Genomic DNA, 19,945 nt, shown 5'->3' with positions numbered 1-19,945 from the left:
ATTCCTACTAAATATTTATATAGAGCCTTTAACCACATTTCTTTACATGGTAGGGAGATACAAAATCAAGACTTACAGTTCAATCTACAAACAATTACATCTTACTAAAAGTAGATTCACGTTGAGTCGCATAGTGTTAAAGAAAATATCAAATGGGCCCGGCTTCTAGGAGCTTACAATTTGCAAAATATTCTCATAAATTTTCAGTGACATCACTCGAGATATGCATGTTAATTCAGAACTTGTTCTTCTAGGTGTCGTGTAATAACAGCTACAAAAACATGCTTCTCTTAGTACCTTATCATGCATGTTTATTTAATGAAAGAGCACATATCTACAAAAGGAGAATGAACGAAATTCTTTGCTAAACTTCGGACAATTATACCACAGTAATAGAGAGTATTGGCTTTAACGCAGAGTTGATTCATGTTGATTTGTAACTGCCCTCAGCCACAGGCTCCTTAATATAGAGAGGATTAAAAACAGTTATGGTCTTCCAACCCTATTCATGCCCCCCGAGGCCTTAATGTCCCAACGAACAATTACCATGTGTAGTTTTTAGGGTTTATCTAACATAGACAGCTGCAGTCCCCAGAATATAGAAAGAAATTGTACATTGGTCAAAAAAAAAATATATATGTATATATAGGATGAGGAAAATTTATAGACTTATCAGGACTGCTGTAATAAGGAGGAGTAAAACTATAAAGAGGCTTTATATCCTGTCCCAGCTGAATGGAGTATATGATGGAGAAGGCTATGGTCGGCGGTGTTAAATAGTGCTGAAAGGTCAAAGATAAATCTGAATAATAGAGATTTAGCAAGATGAAGATCATTAGTTACTTTGGGGCCACATTAATAGAAATGAGCTTAGAATGCATACTGAGGAAATAGTAAAGCAATGAACTACATTAATTTTATCTAAGCAGATATTTTAATAAAAGGGATAATATTGAAACTGAATGCATTTCTCTCACTAAAGAGTTCTTGGTTCATTGCATATTTGCAGTATGTTTACAAGGGAGGAGAAAGCACCATAATAAGATTTTTCACTTGCTAAAATGTAATGAGCTCAGAATGTCACCTCCTCACAGCTCATTGCCTCTAAAAGCAACTGTTGTGGCAATTACTCTAAACTTGGCTATACAGTACATGCCTGAATTTAGTCCGGAAGTAGGACCAATTTAAACCATACTGACCAACTAACTGGGCATATATGTAAGAAATCGGTTCGGTTACAATAAACTATAGTTCAGTCCTGTTTGAAAGATGATCTGTCCATTTTCAAAATTTCATCGACCAGTGCACTGTTGGCTCCTTTTCATTTTCTGCAGTTCTTACCACTTGCACAGAATAGGAAAGTTTGCTCAATGAGCCAGTCAGTCATGTAATGTGGAGCATAGGCCGGTTTTCAATAAGGCTAGGGGACGCTACACCTCCTCAAACATGGTTGGCACCTTAGAAAAAAAACAAAAAAACCCGCTCTGTTTCTGCACTCCTCTGGGACCTTTAACATCAGCAAATCTTCTTGCCTTCCTTCTTGTGGTTTCTTCAATCAGACCACAGCTTTTTTGAAAAAGTAAAATTTTCCAATCAAGCCCTGCTCACAAGGCATAGATGTTGGTAGGGCTGGGGAGATATTACAAACTGAAGGAAATGCAGAAATTAAGTTGGTGAGGATCTTAGGTAAAGTTTACAGCCTGTAGAGCCTTCTTATCAAAGATCCTCACCAACTCTGAACTTTTGCTGCAGATTTTATCCCACAGGTACTATACTGTATCATCATCCCACAGGTACTATACTGTATATGTTCTAAAGGCTGAATCACTAGCTGAAATTAAATAGTTTTTTTTTTTTTATAATTTGTCACCTGGCATCTATAATATCCCTTTCATCTTTGCTCCAGTCCGAAAATAACTTTTTCCCCCTCAAAAGGATAAATTGTTATTGATGAGCGGATCTAGTTCCGTTTCACTTAACCGTAAAATTTACAATACTGTGAAAAAAAAAATTGTGACGCACGTCATTTTTTGGTTGCGCTGCAAATTTTTGTGTAAGTTCACCACTAATCCATGCCTCCCTAAAAATTTTGCTTAGCGCTACTATATATTTGTTGTTGTTTTTACTTTGTCTTACTTTTGTCATTGTTTTGTTCATTTCTAGTTAGTTACAGTGGAGCCAATGTTGTGTATCTGTGCCAGTGTTATAGTGCGAGGGCCTGAATATCTGCCCTCAGTATTCACTGCTAGCGATGAGAAAATCTGTCCCATTTCTCTTTGCCAAAAAATTTGTGAAACGGTGGAAAATCCGCAAAAAGATTTTTTTGTCGCCGCTCCCATTGACGCGACTGTGCCCTTTTTTACATGACCATAACTTTTTTGATGCGTGACATTTCAGCAGCGAATTTTCTTGGAAGTTTTGCAAAACAATTTGCCAATGGCGAAATGCGGAAATTCGCTGCAAATCTACGCCTGGCGAAAAATTTCACTCATCACTACCCACTGCAACTCACTGCATATAATGTGCTGGTTTTGTAAGTATAGACTGCATTTCACTGTATATACTGTACTGTAATGTGCCTGGGATGTTAGAGCCCACTGCCTTTCTCACTATAAAACACAAATGGATGGAGAACCCCACAGAGAAGTGCATGTATGAATACTATTACATCCTAAGCATTTTAGGGTGCAAAAAACATTCCCGCTCCCACTTTTGTACAGTATCCCTGAAAGTCTGTGGGAAGTGTAGTTGGAAGGTTCATTTTTACAGCAGCAGTGAAATCCACTAAGTCTCACATTAGCTTTAGGTCAGTCTATGTATGGCCTATCTTTAGCCTTCTCAAACAGTCACCCTCCGCCTATGATGTTGAAGATTGCCTGTGTATTGCATACCTAAGCCAAGCTTGCCTAACTAAATGCCCATCTACTATTTTAGTTCAGCTTTGTTCAGCTTACATAAGTTGGGAGTTGTAGCTCTGAACACCAATAAATACAGTATATAACAGTACGTTTTTCTATGTCAATTTTTTCCAATTTTTTTCAATTTAAATTCATTTGCAAAAAGTTCAAAGCAGTTCTATTTGAATAAAACTGATATCTTTTACCTATCAACAAAAGTATGCAATTTATTTTGCACCAAAAGAAAACATTATGCATGACTAGTCAAAATCTACTGACTTCAGTGGGAGTTAGATGTGTCCCAGTACTCCACAGTGACACGTGGGGAATTCCTTTCTATGAGACTTTCCAAGGTTAAATTCTCCTGGAGATAACGGTAGGAAATATCAGGTCAAAATTCTAGGACGCAAGAAAAAAAAAAGAGATTTTGTCAGGGAAACAAAATGCTAGGAAATGTGAGAAAAGCAAGCTGAGTGGTTATGGCACACACAGGAATGATTGTCAAAGCACAGATACCTCCATTTAAGGCATAAATCTTCTCTATGTGACATAATTTTGTTTCCCCGGGGACTTTAAGAAATTATGGTTTCCTAAATAAATGACTCTGAAAAACAACACCTGTTTTATGATTCTATTTGCTTATACTACAACTCTGTGGTTTTATAAATCTATGAACATTTATAATTTAGAACTGTGGTTTTATAAATATATGAACATTTGCACTGCATAACCCAGGAAACTAACAACATTTTATAAATAAATTAGGGCCCTAATTGTGCCAAAGGATCCACTTCCATGTTCTAAAATCATGGTTACGGTTGTTCTGCCATAACCAACAGCTGAATTTCACCATCTTTTTACAGTGATGGATAGTAATAGAATTCCACTGATAAACTCAAAGGCAGCCCTTATTATATTCATACGTTGTTACTTCTAAAGACAGAAATGAATTGAAGGGCATAGTATGCTTACCGAATCACAGAAAGAAACATTTTGTACTGCATCAATCATTTCACTAATTCTAGAGGTTCAAAATGAATTGCCTCTACATAAAGGACCTCAGAAGAATACAAATAGTCTGACTTAGCTTTTTTGCTTCTTACAAATGCTCAGTGAAAGCATAACACAAGGTAAGGATGCAAAGCGTTCCTAAAATGGCTTATTCCCAAAGCTTGTTTCTGTTGAACTCTGCAGTGCCGTCAGCAGGAACACAATATAAGACACAGGGCAGCCTTTAAATACAAATTAAATGTGCCTTCAGCTCACAGAATTAAAACAGTCTTGTCACTTGAGTTAAATTAGCTTAAAAAAAAAAAAAGACAGGTTATAAAACCTCTCTCCTTGATTTTGCAACTTGGTGTACTTCATTTTACAGTCTTTTTACAGAGTACTAGTATGTCAATAATGAAATACTTTTTTAATCTGGTGCTGAGTGCAGCCCACACTGACCATTGTCACAGGTGTAAGTAACAACGTGGATATCTATGCTTTACAATTAAAAATGTTTATGCTGAATACTAGTGATGAGCGAATCTGTATAGTTTCACTTCACCGAAAAATCATTTAAAAAATATTCGCGAAGTGCCGAAAATGTCGTGTGTAAAAAAAAAAAAAAAAATCTTGCATGCTTCATACATTGAAGTTGGCCACAAATCCATGCCTGCCAAATTATTTCATCCATCAATACTGAATACACTAAAGCCTTCTGTTTTTCAATTTAGTCTCTCTGCAAAATACAAGTCAGGTGAATCTTTTTTGTGTATGGGTATTAATATGAAGAAAAAATTTGCTACGGACATCATAGTAACCATACGTTGATGGATTAATAGATCTGCTTAATAGATATGTACACACTTTGGGGGCGATTTATCAATGGTCAAGTTTGAAGTCAATGGGAGTTGTCAGAGGCAAAGTCAAGCCATATTCTAGAACTTGAGATATTCAAGTTTTTTATTAGAATGAGTTTTTGTTATTAATAAATAAGCCACCATTCAATATGTGAATTTTATTTAGAACCAACTGAAATTCACAAACTTAAAAAAATTATAAATAAGTCCATTACTTACATGTTGATGTTGACACTGTATCCACAAGTAAATCCTTTATAGCTTTTAGTTGATCCCGGCAAATGCATAAAAAAAAAAAAAAAAAACACTGTTCCTGTCTCCACATCTTAATAGATTTCACAGTAAAAATCCCTTTTTTGTACCTTAAATGCTCTTATCCCTTAGTAAAACTATTCCACGGTGTCCTCTAGCTCTTTATATTGACACGTTCCAATAGGGAAAGTGTCAGTATTACTAATGATGCAGGACTGCTGTGTTTGCTTAGTGCAGAGAAAGAGCAGCTTCCTGCTGTCACACTGAGCTCAGGGCAGTAAGACCTGTCCATAGAATGTACATAGTACTCCAGCCTATGGGAAAATCATGCTACCGCTAGTCCAGAGTGACTGACAACCGACTCTGTGCTCAGGTAACATTAGCCTGGTCAGAGTGTTAGGAAGGAGTACGTTCTGTATGGGCACGGGGCAGTTTAGCGACACTTAAACTGATCACTTGATGCTGTCCTACATCGTTACTAATAATGACCGATTTGTTAGTTATAAATAATGTCAGTATTACTAGTATCTAGTATGTAACTTAAAGATATTAACAGATACAAGAATATTCACCAATGAGCATGCTACCAGAAACCAGGTTATCCATCATACAGAAATAACTGCAATTTTTAACTACATGATAATGCACTGAAATGAAATGTGGTGGGAGACCACACTTTTTTTTTTTTTTTTTTTTTAGTTTTTCAGTTGTAAAAAAAACTGTTTAATGCCTACAGTTTATAGGAACTTGCACTCAAGCCTATTCCCCATATCAGATGTTTGTTTTTTTATGATCAGTAAATGCTACCCGCTCATTAGTTGCTATGGGTTACTGCTCTTGGGCAAATTTAGTTCCTTTTATTACAAAGCCCCATAATAGTTTTAACTTAGCTTAGCACCAAGGTTCCAGTTAGAGATTTTAAGCACCTTATTTTAGAAAGGAGTAATTGTACTGAACAGTTACAGGTTACATTTGCCTGCCAAAACAAGGCCAAAGGCCCAAAGCAAAGCCTTAATTTCAGGAGAAAGGGATGGGTTGATAGAATATAAAGTAGATGCTTAGATTTCCAAGAAGAAGTATATATATATATATATATACACACACACATAGAAACAACAACAAGAGATCCTCTGCACTCACCCATTATCAATATATAGAACATTAAGACATTCGGTGCATTTAAGCTACTAAGAAATGCCCTTCCCTTTAAGCAAAACAGGGATTGTTTGTCCATATATTGCAATATACTTCAAGCTGGCCAACTGCGTCAAAGTCATCCCTTTTGACCAGTTCCTACACTGACTTATGCGATTCATTAAGAATTCTACTGCTTCAATATACATTTAGCCAAGGGACTAAGTTTTACCTGCAACTTACTTGCTTTCAAGGTTAAAACCCCCATATGGTTGCCCTTTTATTGGCTCCACTGGGATCACCTGACTGCAGCTGGGTGGTTTAAAAATTAATGGTTTAAAATTTAGTGGTTGAGCACAACTTTCCCTTTTTTTGCTATAGCTTATACAGGAGCAGTGGCCAGCTCCTTGTTGTAGCTCCCACCCTTCCCAGCTGCAGTCAGGTGATCCCAGTGGAGCCAATAAAAGGGCAACCATATGGGGGTTTTAACCTTGAAAGCAAGTAAGTTGCAGGTAAAACTTAGTCCCTTGGCTAAATGTATATTGAAGCAGTAGAATTCTTAATGAATCGCATAAGTCAGTGTAGGAACTGGTCAAAAGGGATGACTTTGACGCAGTTGGCCAGCTTGAAGTATATTGCAATATATGGACAAACAATCCCTGTTTTGCTTAAAGGGAAGGGCATTTCTTAGTAGCTTAAATGCACCGAATGTCTTAATGTTCTATATATTGATAATGGGTGAGTGCAGTGGATCTCTTGTTGTTGTTTCTATGTATTTCGTGGTCACAACCTCATTGCACCCCCGCCTAATGGTTTAAAATTTAGTGGTTGAGCACAACTTTCCCTTTTTTTGCTAATATATATATATATATATATATATATATATATATATATATATATATATATATATATATATGTTTGTTCCATACCAACTTAAAAGGATAGTGTCATGATTTTTATGGTATACTTTTTATTTCTAAATTACACTCTTTACATAACATCTAATCCACTCTACCATTTAAAATCGTATTCTTAAACCAACAAATGTATTTTTTTTAGTTGTAATATTGGTTTGTAGGCAGCCATCTCAGTGCATTGTGCCCGAGTCTGAGCTTTCAGTGCTACACATTAGAACTGCTCTCAGATAACATTGTTTCTCCTACTCTCATGTAACTGGAGGAGTCCCAAGCCAGACTTGGATTTCTTACTACTGAGTGCTATTCTGATATCTACTGGGAGCTGCTATCTTGCTACCTTCCCATTATTCTGCTGATTGGTAGCTGGCAGGGAGAGGGAGGGGGGTAGTGATATGCATTTTTTTTTCCGCCAGGCAGCGATTCGCAGAGAATTTCTGAATTTCAACATTGGTGAATTGTTTCGTGAAACTTACCCAAAATTTTGCCATGAAAATTTGCATTCATGATAAAAAAGGCACGGTTGCAGCAAAATAGGCGCAGACGCGTCAAAAAAAGGCACAGCCTCATAAAGTAGCATTTAGCTAATTTTTCGGCGAAGCAAAACTCGCTCATCACTAGAGGAAGGGTGATATCACTTCAACTTGCAACTCAGCAGTAAAGTGGGACTGAATTTTATTAGAGCACAGGTCACATGGCTGTGGCACCCTGGGAATGAAGAATATGGCTGTGGCCCCATGTGAAATTTCAAAATATAAAAAAAACTTGTTTGTGTTTTTGAAAAATGGATTTCAGTGCAAGATTCTGTTGAAGAAGCTCTATTAACTGATGCATTTTGAAAGAAACATTTTTTTCCCATTACACTATTCCTTTAAATACTGTACATACATGGAATAGAAAAACACCTACTAATTAAAAAAAAAAAACACTCTTTTGGGCACAATCTGTTGCATAGTAACCAATGCAAACTTGCTTTATGTACTTCTTTTGTACAGCTAGGTGTGTTTATTAACACTGGAGACATATTGAAGCATATTTTTTAAATATCAAAATTAACTGCATTAATATCAAAACAAAATGTTTATTCCAAATCTCCAGTGAAAGATTTGGAAGAGATAAAATGCCAATTTGGTCACTTTTAAATCTCTCTCCAAATCATTTTGCTCATCTCTACTAACAATACTCCTCTCCTACAGTTTTCTGCATCCAGTGCGCCAGAAAGCATAAAAGTCAGAATCCTGCTGGCTGAAAGCTCTTCTCATAATTTGCTGTCATGCTTATTTCAATGAAATACATAATTCATGAGAATAGAAGTGGAAATAACATTATGATGAAGGTTTTGGGCATTTGGCCACAGACACAGTGGAAACAGAAAACAGTCGCTGCTCAGTATTAAGATAATACTTTAGATAGCTCAAGTGAAGGAGTATTGTTTTTGCAAATCTTAAAACCCTAACCTTAAGGGGTGGACCTAAAAGTTTTCAAATAAAGAGCTGGGTCTCTACATAATTATCTATTCTGTACATAAGTAGTAGGACACTAGTAACATGGTCTATGCCTGTGTCTATGTAAATTAAAACAATGTTTAGTACCCGAGATGGATTTTTTGAAACATAGAAGGTACCCTTAAGTAGATGACAACATGTAGTAGAAATCCTTGACCCTGTGACTTATAATTTGCATTCAGTATGTTTCTCCGTTATTTTTATATTCCAGTAATAAGTTAAGCATTTCCCTGCATGTTACCTTCTTTTCTATGTATATTTGTCTTCTATATTATCTATATGAAGAGGGCTTTATACACTTATTTTCCTAGAAAGAGGAAGAGTATTCTCACTGGGAACCAGGAACAGCAGTTTTTGTATTCATAAATTTGTGATCAAATGACTTGTTCAGTTAAAGCAAAGCTAGACTTAGATCTCTGTGTATCGATGGGTGTCAGTTGATATTTGTGTACAGTGAACAGCAGAATTATGTGCTACTATAATTCTTATGGAGGAAATTGTGTTCTAGAGTTTTCATGATGTCGGTAATTCATATGGAATTGGTTCACTTTCAGCTGCAAGAACAAATATTTTTTCTTGAAAGGAACCCATTAGAGACACTTTATTTATGTTTGATATCAGTTTAGCACTGATCAATCTGTGTATATTCAGCTACTGTCTATAAATCCCTACATTTAAAGCCAGTAAACTGCCAATAATATCAGAAGACTTGGCCAAATCCCACAGTGTTCTCATAAAATGATGTTCATTTGAAATGAATTGATATGTAACGATATAGTGGCATCTGCTCAGCATTAAAGTTATTAAAGTTAAAAAAAAAAATAGTACATTATGTTAATACCTACAACCAAAAGTGGTAGTTTACCTTTACATTAACTTTTAGTATGATATAGACATTGATATTCTGAGAATTTGCAATTGGTTTTTATGTTTTTATGGTTTTTAAGTTATTTAACTTTGTTCAGCAGCTCTCCAGGAATTTCAGCAACTATCTGGTTGTTTACAGGGAGTGGTTTGAATGACAAACTGAAATACGAATAGGGAAGTTATACATAAATGCAAACTGTGCAGCAAATGTGTCAGAAACATGCTATTATACTACCTGTCTATTGAACTAATATTAGTATGCAGTTACAAATAATAAAAGCATTGGCCTTGCAGCTCTACTCCCCTAGCTTTGCAGTGTGAACAGCATATGCTCTTCTCATTTGAAAGTTAGTATTTTGATTAAATCAATCAAGGTTTATTGGATGATTCTATATGCTGCCTCTTATTCTTTTTCTTTATCCAGCTAGAGTGCATGTGAAACCACAGTGGTGCTGCCACCCCAAGCAGATGTTGTATCATGTATCCAAATAGCAAATAGAAAGAATGGCTGGAGTAAATAGGATGAAGGTGCAAGAGCAGTAAGGGGGAACAAAATCTTGCCCTTTAGTGATCAGTACAGAGCTCTTGAAACCAATGCATAGCGGCACTCTGCTATGGCCATGTTTATATACACACCTGTTGGCCTGGGCCTAGGGTAGCAGATTCAGGGGGACAACAGCCATGGGTCTATGCCTTTATACATGAAAACACACAGAATTAAATTACCCTGCCCAGCACTGGACACCTGCAGATATATCTAGTGGCAGAGATAAGAGGGAGGAGAGGGCAAGGGTACCCCTTTTTCCATCAGTGTATGTGCAGCACCATACAGAAACACAGCCCTGTACTCAGTGCTGTTAAGGAACAAGGAGAAAGGAGCATTATTATGGTGGAAAGTCAAGTCCAGTTAGCAAATTTCCTAAACATCTGTAATTAAAGGGTACATTTGTTTATATTGTATAGCTACATAGAAGGCAGTACAGCTTACACTCCTGCAATGAATTGCAGAAAACTACACTTTTTTTCTCTCAAAACAACCAATCAGGAGATAGCAGTTCTTGGTATTTTGTGTAAAGTCAATCATCATATAGGTTGCTAAGCGTTACTTAACATGGACAGATGTTGCGCCTTTTATCACATATGAGGGATAGAATTAAAATTATTTGATTTTAAAGGCAAAGGCCATTAGTTGATTTTAAAAGTCAATCATTCAGTATGCATGCAAGATAGCTTTTATGTAACAGATTGTACAGGAGTATAGTGATATATAAGTTGCCCAATTTAAAGACAATTTTATGTTTTTCTCTTGCTGAACCTTTCAGTATAATTTCTGATTTTCTGAATTTTTTTTTGTACAAACCATCAAATTGGAGTGGTCAGGAAGAGGTGAAACTATGTGCTTGGTATAACATTGCAGAATAATGCTCCCTTAGTTGCAGATTAATGTGTGTCTGTATAATTCACAGCATAGGTGCCTGGGTTATTTTAAGTCCCGATTTTAAATATTTTTCATAGTTTTTCAGAAAATCGTCCAACAACGAATTGTATTACAAAAACGCATTTCTCTGAAATTTTTTTTAAAAGGTGACCTTCAGATATTTAAAAGGTATTTTGTCCTTTAGAAAGGGATGGCAACGTTAACTTTGTGGACCATGCGAGACTGTAAAATGAGGCTATAAGCAGAAATATCATGAGGAGACATTGAACATAAGATGAGACTTCAACGAGAAGAAAAGCAAGTAGAAATGAGGTGTTACCATGTTTCAGATGAGAAATTACTGCCCAAAATAGAAGGTGCCTTTATATTTTCATGCTATTCATTGGTTTGAAAAGTACAAGAACAAAGAAGATGTTGAGCAGATGCTAGTTCCCTAGTCTTACAATGAAATGGGAATACTTTGTTTTCACAAAAACACCCCTGCACTTTTAAACTACCAAGCAAAACAGCAGCTATTCAGACTCTTTACCTGCCTAAAATAAACAGCCATGGTCTTTTGATATCATTGCAGACCTATTGTTCCTGAAGTCACCTATTATAGCAAATTGAAGAACCCAAGCGTATGTACCACAATGCTACTTACTGGATATTTTAAAGCATGTCAGGTACACAAGAAAGAACTGGAACATTCATTCAGCCTCATAGCCATTGTACAGCAAAGGCAAACAATGGAAATAGCATGCATCATATTATACTGCATGTTTCTCATTTAATGGCGCATTTCCCTTTCTATTACAAACGACCAAGAAAACTATTAACATTTTCCTGCCTTCTGGGTTCTGTCCCACAAGGCAATATTTGTCTAAATAAAAGTGTAAAAGACATATTGCTAAATCCCTAATAATACAGGTACTGGATCTCTTATCCAAAAAGCACCAGATTATGGAAAAGCCATCTGCAATACAGTCTCTGTAATAATAAAAAAGTAGCTTGTACTTGATGGTAACTAAGCTGCATGAATTTATATTGGTAGCAAAACATTCCTATTGGGTTTAACTTACAGTAAGGCAATAAATTTAACAAACCTCCCACCACCATCCCGAAACGCCAACACCCAATATTCTAGATAATATATTTTATACCTGCAACATACTGTGCAATTGACTTATTTCGATAACTTTAAATGGAGCACAAAGGAAAGACAGCCCTTCAGAGACTAAGATAATTTTGTGTACTGATAATGTTGCCAGGGTTTTAAGTTATATCTCTCGCTAATGACAATGTCTGAATTGTCATATAATTAAACAAATGTACAGTGCATAACTACTAGATGCTAAAGTTGTGTTAAACTTCAGTATTTAAAAATGCACAACTGCTTGTGCTCTATCTATACTAGCAAAGTTTGCCAGTTTGCTTGCTTAAGCCCAGCCTGCTGCACACCAGTGAAGAGCAAATCTGTCACGTTTTGCTGATCAGGCAATAGATTGAGGGTGCCCAAGTGGCACCTTTAGGCATTTATTAAATCATGTGTAATGAAAAGGTTTGTAAATTAATGCCTTTGCCCTACCCTTCTGTTGTTCTTTCCATCAGAGGTGCAACTTGTGTCAATTTATGCACACCGAGCTGGGCTTTATACATCCGTTATCTTGCATTAAAGCATTCCTTCTGTAGGTTTAGTTATAAGTGAATGCTGAAAGAATAGTCACATTGTGGTTAAAAAAAAAAAAAAAAAAAAAAAAACACATTGCATAGTGAGATTTGCACTTTGTACTCTTTAAGTAAATGAGCCCCCATGTCTTCAGTGTAATAGGAAGAACACATTGTGCCTGGAATGTCTTAGCAATTACATTTATCTCTCAGGCTTCCACTAATGTCCTGTAGTGTTGTTAAAGCTTAAGTGATATTTTTAAGTCCCACAATGCAGAGCGACTTTCCTGTACATTCCAAGGGCTGCCTCTTTACCTTAATAGCAATTAGTAAGTCTATTGCTTAGCCACATGTTGGGAAAGCTACACAACATAGAAATTACATTTATCATTTACTATTAACCACAGCTCAACATGGCCAATGCTTTCTAGGTTGCTAGCCGACTCTTCCAGTAAATATATTTAGTTTTTGACATCCCCAAATGAAAAAGTCCATTATGTGACAAACCTAATAAAAGAAAACAGTCACAACAAATGACAATGACACTACTCATACAGGTTGTTAGCCTATGGGAGGGCTTATATTACAACTTATACAATAGAAAATTAAATGCAAGTGTGACGGTTTTAACAATTTAATTGCACATCTACACATTTAGAGAAATTACAATGCCCCTACTTCCTTAAAAGAGGAAAAGCCAAATCTGAAAATATTTTAAAATGATAAAGCTGATAAAGCTGGTTAAGCTGGTTTCAGGAAATTTGTGCTGCAGAATGAAATGAGACCTTGATCATATACCTGTGAGCACAGGTTCTTTGTGGACCTGTAGAGGTCATATAAAAATAAAATGGTAAATTTTCAATTTATGCTGATGTGTAACAAAGCCGAGTGAAACACAAAGTAAAAATTTTAGGAAAAAGCAAATAAATTCTTAAGCAGCCATAGGTGCTGCTACATCTGTCCTATTCTGTTTACTATGGTAAGTTAGTAGTGGGTAACGGGGAGCTGCTGCAAGGGTTTAATATTTTAGCTCTGCTCTATAAAACTTATATGCATTGAGTATTTATTATAGGACAGATGTTGCGTATATACACAGGGCCGTATTTATATATAGGCACTCGAGCTTTCAGGAGGAGGGCCACAGGTGCCTATATAAACGATAACAGCTTTGCAGCCGTTATGTCACTCCTGCCACCTGGGAGAGCCATTGGGTCTGATGCTTAGAGTGGCAATGGACCTAAATACAGCCCTGTATAAACAGTATTCGAAGTATAAACCATTCACTTATAAAGGGGTGCCTACCTTAGAACTATATTCCTATTTTGTTCTAGGCACATGCTGCAAGAACATTTGCTTAAAAATATGATTTGTTTCCTTTTTCTGCATAACCCACAGTAACTTTTGTCTGTTATCCTGATAATAAGTATCTTACAACAAAAGTTTGAATATAAGTCCACTAATAGCCATGTATTGCTACCCTGACACGTATATAGTACAGTGTACTTTTATTATAATTGTCTACGTGCCATCACTAAAGGCACCATGAGGAGTGCAGCTGCTCCCCATATTATGAAATGTATCTCTAATTTTATATTAACTAGGTGAAGCCAATGTAAGTAAGTTTGAAACATTACAAAGAAGAAAGATTAGTACTGCAAATGTCTTCAGTGCTTGAAATAAATGTTAAATGTCATAAGGATTTTAAATTCTACAATGGCATTTTAGTCTCACCTTTTCTTGATTTAAATTCTAATTGTTCTGTACTACAGTTCTTTGTGTCAGACCTGTCTTTGCGTGAAAGAAATTTGTGGTATATATTCTAGCACAAAGAACTACGTAAATTATCTTCCTTCTGACATGATACATACTGAATCTTTACCTTGTCATGGGTAAGCTCACTAATTATGTTGCCTGACAACATGCAGACTCAAATGCCTGTGTGTTTAACTAGATTCTAGTTAGAGAGAACTAATTAAGTGACTGCGGCTCTAGTACCAGTGGCAGATTAAATATAATCTACCCTACTGTAACCTTTGAAACTTCATCACTGAGCACTATATGGAATCATGTAAGTGTATAATTAAATATGGTTCCGCACTAGGTTTAAATTGTTATTCATATAAAAGTTTATTTCCACTAAAACAAGGCACAAATAAGCAGAAAGGAAATGTTGCTCTGGTTCATTCAGTCTGTGTCAGTGTGTAGCATGATGCTCCTTGCTGCAGTTACACTTGATCTTACTTTGCAGATATACCAAAAAGTAGCAAGTCGAAGAGCTGTTGTGAATAATTTGTGTCCCCAGCTACAAATATTTGGGTCTGCAGAAATAAACACTAATCTCAGACCCTGCTTCAGATTAAAATAAGAAAGAATTTGATAGAGAAAAGATATCCCTGTAACTACACTAAGCTATAAAAGAGGAAATGTTTGAAATAATTATAATTTAAAAAAGTTACGTTTGTTTTGTTTCAACCCGCATGGTCACCCCACCAAATCCTGGATTACGACTATACCTATTATCAAGAAAGCTCCAAATTATAGGAGAGCCATCTTCATAGGGTCCATTTCAAGCAAATAATTCAAAATTTTTAAAAATGTTTGTTTTTTTATTGTGTAATAAAATAGTACAGATATGGGGCCTATGATCTAGAATGAACCTAAGTTCACTAAATAAGTGATCTTTCTGTAATTTGGATCACCACACTGTACATCTATTAAGTCATTAAATAAACCCAATAGGATTGTTTTGCCTCCAATAATGATTATCTTTTTATCTGTTTTATTATTAGAGAAAAATTAAATCATTTTTAAAAATGTCACTTAATTAAAATGGAGTATATAGGAGATTCCTGTAATCCAGAGCTTTCTAGATAATGGGTTTCTGCATAATGGATCCCATACATTTACCATGCACTTGGGCCTAATTATGCTGTGTGAATCCAGATTCCTTGCAAATCCTGTTGGGTTTATTTAATTTTTGAATATTTTTTTTTTAGCAGACAATGTATAGTGATCCAAATTTTTGAAAGATCTCTTATCCAGAAAACCCCAGGTCCCAAGCATTCTTAATGACCTTGCATGTGATGCTTGACTACCCCAGTTCCTGACTCTTTGCTTGGTCACAGACTTACAATTTCTGCCCCTACCTTGGCCCATCTCCAGACCCGTTTTTGATCTCTGACCAGTGAGTTCCTATGTGAGAGTGTTCTGTTACACCTTCAACTCCTCCACTCAGCCAACCCTGTATATATTTCAGATGCTATTTTCTAATCTGAGAGGGAGAAGAATCTAAACTCTGCACCTAATACCCTTACCTTGAGCTTCTTTACTATATCCAGTTTTTGTGGGTTCTTCATAAAATACAAGAAAAAAAGTAACATTACCTTTATTAATAACCTCTAAAATGTAAGATGTCAAACCTTCCAAACTCCTTCTCCTATATTTGTACCTTCGGAATTCATTTCTTAGCATTTCCCTTGATAAATAGCTTTGCAAGTTTTACCTGCTCTACTGGGAACTGTAATAATTGTTGACTACATTTGCGGACCGGTCAAGTAATCTGTTCGATGTATGCATTTAATTATTATGGCTTTCTGAGCTATAAATTAATCAAGGGCACTTTGATGTCTGTGCTATCATTGCTATGAAGGGGATACATGATATATATGGGGGTTAATAGAGGGGTTCTAGCAGTCTAAATTAGATCTAGCCAATAAATTGTTGTAGATTTTTAGCAAATTATAATTAAAGGTATTGTTACCATTTCAAAAAAACAAACATTATTTGTATGCTAGGTACATATTGAGCACCCATTTCCACCATGTGTGCAGCCTTTCACCTCTTACACAGTGACAAGTTGTGTCTATGTGAAGTGCTACACCTGAGTTCCACATTATGAAGTGATAGGCTGCACTAGAGTTTGTTTTTATCCTAGTATAAAATAAAATATAATTTTAGCCAGCAGTTACAGCAATTGGCTGTCTGCAGAATGTTTGCTAGGATTTGTTCTTCTGAAGAGTATGAATCTGCACCCAAATGTTTTGGCCTTGGCAAAAAAATATACAAACAAAAAATGTTAACCTGTTTTCTTTTGTAGAACAGCTGTTACACTGGATAATTTGATCTGTTCTCACTTCTAGTTGTGCACCCTAATTGTAATAAATAGCAAATAATGCTTTTCTTCTTTAGTCATTCATTTTTTTTTTAATATACCTGCAATGTTTTCTTAACTTAAGGTTTTTTTTGCTGTTTATGAATGCCTGTATATGGGAACCTATAGACAAGTGCCAGAAAGGATGCAGTTTAGTTGCCTGCTCACACCAATCTCTCTCCCATGGAAGGTGTTTTTAGTGTTTTTTTATGTGGAAAAGCATGCCATATGGTGGATATATGACTTAAATGATGTGTGTTTTATTTTACTCCTATTTTATTCAAATTAATTAGCAGTTAATATAGCTGCAGGTTGTTATATCCATCCCTGGGTATTCTTTATTGTTTCCAAGGTGATGAATGAGAATGGGTATTTGAGAAGTTTTTCTCTGGGCAGCCTGCTAGCTTGACACTGCATGCTTATAATGTAAAATTGACTTTCATAGATGCATCCATACAATACGCAAATATGTTTATATCGCAGTATATTGCTGGGGCTATACAGAGTTGAGGCACATTACATTTATTTAGTCAAATCAAAGTCTTTCTCATGCTTTCATACACCAAATCTAGATTTCATACTTATTTAAAATGATGAAAGTGTTAAATAAACAAGATCAGAGCAAGCAGTTTAACTAATTGCCGGATTATAACCTAAGCTTACTGCCTGCTTTAGGCATCCAGTATTGTTCATTTTCTCTGCTTAACTGTGCCTGTTACCAGAGAAAGCATATGCCATACATTATTTTATCTTCTCTTTGTATAGATTATGAGCAACTTTGGCTATTAAGGGAGAAGGCAAATGCAATATATTATTTTATGTTCTCTTAATTGTATAGATTATGACCAGACCCTGAACCATTACTGACCAAGTTGTCAATAATGCCAAACCACTTACAATTTCAGAATATTTACAATAACATAGCATTCTCATAATAGGGGCGATGTCTGCTACAGCTTTAGTAACCCAACTAATAAGCAAACAGTATATATAGTAATAAATGTTTTCATATAATACCAGGAGCAAGTTTTGGTCCTATTAATACATTCGTCCTTAAGATAAGAAAAGGGGACTAAGGGAAGAGGGGGAGATGTAGTAAAAGTAAACGGGAAAAAAATGCATACCCGGGAACAAATATTTGCAGTGCAATATGTATTATATTGCAATTTTTAAATGCACACAGCATACTTTTAGGACCTGCTTAATGATAGTAGTGGGGGGGTTTTTTTTGCAAAAATATATATTTTTTTTTAGTCTGGGCACAGGTGCAAACTAAAATTCACAATCTTTTCCACTGACAGATTCAATAGAATACATTTTGCAAAAAAACAGTTAGAACAACTTTTCAAAAGCAGGAAAAACATATAAACATGCAGCAGAAGAATGAAAATAAAAATTAATGTGCCATTAAATATTAGGGTTGGGTATAACATGTTGCTGGGACTGCACCAGTTGTGTTCCAGAGCAGCCAGCCATAAAGTATTGGGGTGACAGAAAACATGTGATGCTACTGACCTTATATGACACATGGGGTTTCAATTGTCAGAAGCATTAATGGGCTCTAAGCATGGGAGATGACAAACAAGCTATTAAGAACATTTCATCTTAGGAAGGAGTATGTGATGTGAAAGAAACTTCCTAAACTGAAGGATCAGTCCATAATTGTACTTGCTTGGAGAGGATCTAGGAGCTCCTGACTTCCTTCATATTTAAGGTTTTATATTCTGACCCCCTAGGATATGTGTAAGTGCACATTATGGCAGCAGTAAGTAAGATACCACACTGTTACTGCCGTTGTACATTCTATTGTTTACAGTCTTCCTTTTTGCCAGATATTTTACATGACAGAATGGCATATTTTTTTAAATTTAATAACTGAATTGATAAATTCAGCATCCCTATTATCAGCGAGTGATGCAATTAGTGACAACTTTTTAAGAGGCAGTGTATCCCCCTGTTCAACATACTTTTTGCCAATTGTTCCCTTCAGCTTATCAGAAAGCACAGATAAAATGATAATACGTCTTTTTTTTTTTTTTTTTTTTTTAATTTCTGGTTCTTGTGAGGTAGATGAAGTTACTGAGAACAGATAAACCTCTGCATAATACACTTCTGCTATCAATAATACAATACAAACTAAGCGGTGACTGGAGGAGGTTGTTAATACCGAACATTATTTGTAGTTAAAGTAACACAGCTAATTACAGGGTAGGTAATAATGAAATAAATTCATATCTATTGTGGGGATTTAGCTCTTTAAGTAGAAGCAGCAGCTCCTTTCACACAGGTAAGAGACAGATACACAGGGATTCCAGCTCAATTGTGGTGTGAGTTTAACACCGCAGACTTGACAGAAAATAAAAGTTCATACAGCTGATATCCCAAATACAACCTATACGTGGGGGGGGGGGGGGGGGGGGGGGGGGGGGTAAACAGCCAAACTTGGGCAGAATAAACCAATAAAGGTAAATGCAAGTTACACTCACAGTCTTTTGTAGAATCCCTGTGCTTTCTCAGAAGCGGCTACACTTTAGTCCCTCAGTTTTTAGGGCAGCATATAGTAGCTGGTCCTTGCTACTAGGCCATCCACCTCTATGGATAAATAATCCTCCGGCTCAGAGGTAATTGTGCAGAAAACAGTTTCCAAAAGGTCCCAAAACACTTTTCCCCAAACAGGATAAGTTTCACACTGCAGCTCCAGTGTCTCACCTCTCTTCCAGAACAGAGCAGAGAGACACTCCCCTTGGAGCAAATTTTAACTACAGGTGAGGCGAATCAGCCCTCACAGCTGCACAGACCCTTAATTTCACAGCCCTTTGTGCTGCTTCATAGAGGATTCTGGGAGGGATATACTTTCCTTTCCCAATCATGCTAAAGAATAAAAACTGCAACATAAGTTCTATTTATTTTGCTTGTACATTAACATTAAGACAATTATAACTATCATTAAGGTTAAAGGGGCCCCAGCACTGTTCCCTCTAAGCTGTGCGCGTGTGCGCGCGCACACGACTTTCCGAACCCGCGCACACAAATTAAAATAGCGCGCACAAAAATTAAATTTTTGTAACTTGATTTAGACAAACTGAAAGACCTGTGCAAAAATGCCCATAACTGAACTCCAACAAACATTCTGTAGCGCACAAAAATTTAATCTTGCTTTAAAATGCGCACGGATGATATTTTTTGCGCACACAGCCTATAAAAAATTAGAGGGAACGTTGGGCCCCAGGATAGAACGAGGCAGGAGTTGAGGTACGGGGCCATGACAGAGCTAGGAAAGGGCCCGGGAGTAGT

General features: G+C 36.2%; 1 long non-coding RNA gene across 1 annotated transcript; it reads right to left on the bottom strand.

Annotated features, from left to right (window-relative positions):
• Positions 1 to 290: 290 nt before the first annotated feature.
• On the bottom strand, positions 291 to 19,375 carry LOC116406713. The gene is made up of 4 exons (XR_004219765.1): positions 19,138 to 19,375; positions 12,422 to 12,544; positions 3,177 to 3,296; positions 291 to 1,566 (listed from the first exon to the last, which is right to left on the bottom strand). It is a non-coding gene; the product is annotated as an uncharacterized LOC116406713 (long non-coding RNA).
• Between the last annotated feature and the right edge of the window lie 570 nt (positions 19,376 to 19,945).

This window comes from Xenopus tropicalis, chromosome 8 (genome assembly GCF_000004195.4).
Source record: "Xenopus tropicalis strain Nigerian chromosome 8, UCB_Xtro_10.0, whole genome shotgun sequence".
NCBI classification, from domain to species: Eukaryota; Metazoa; Chordata; class Amphibia; order Anura; family Pipidae; genus Xenopus; species Xenopus tropicalis.
Note: the sequence above shows the minus strand (reverse complement) of the source record. Positions and strands in the feature narration are given on the sequence as shown.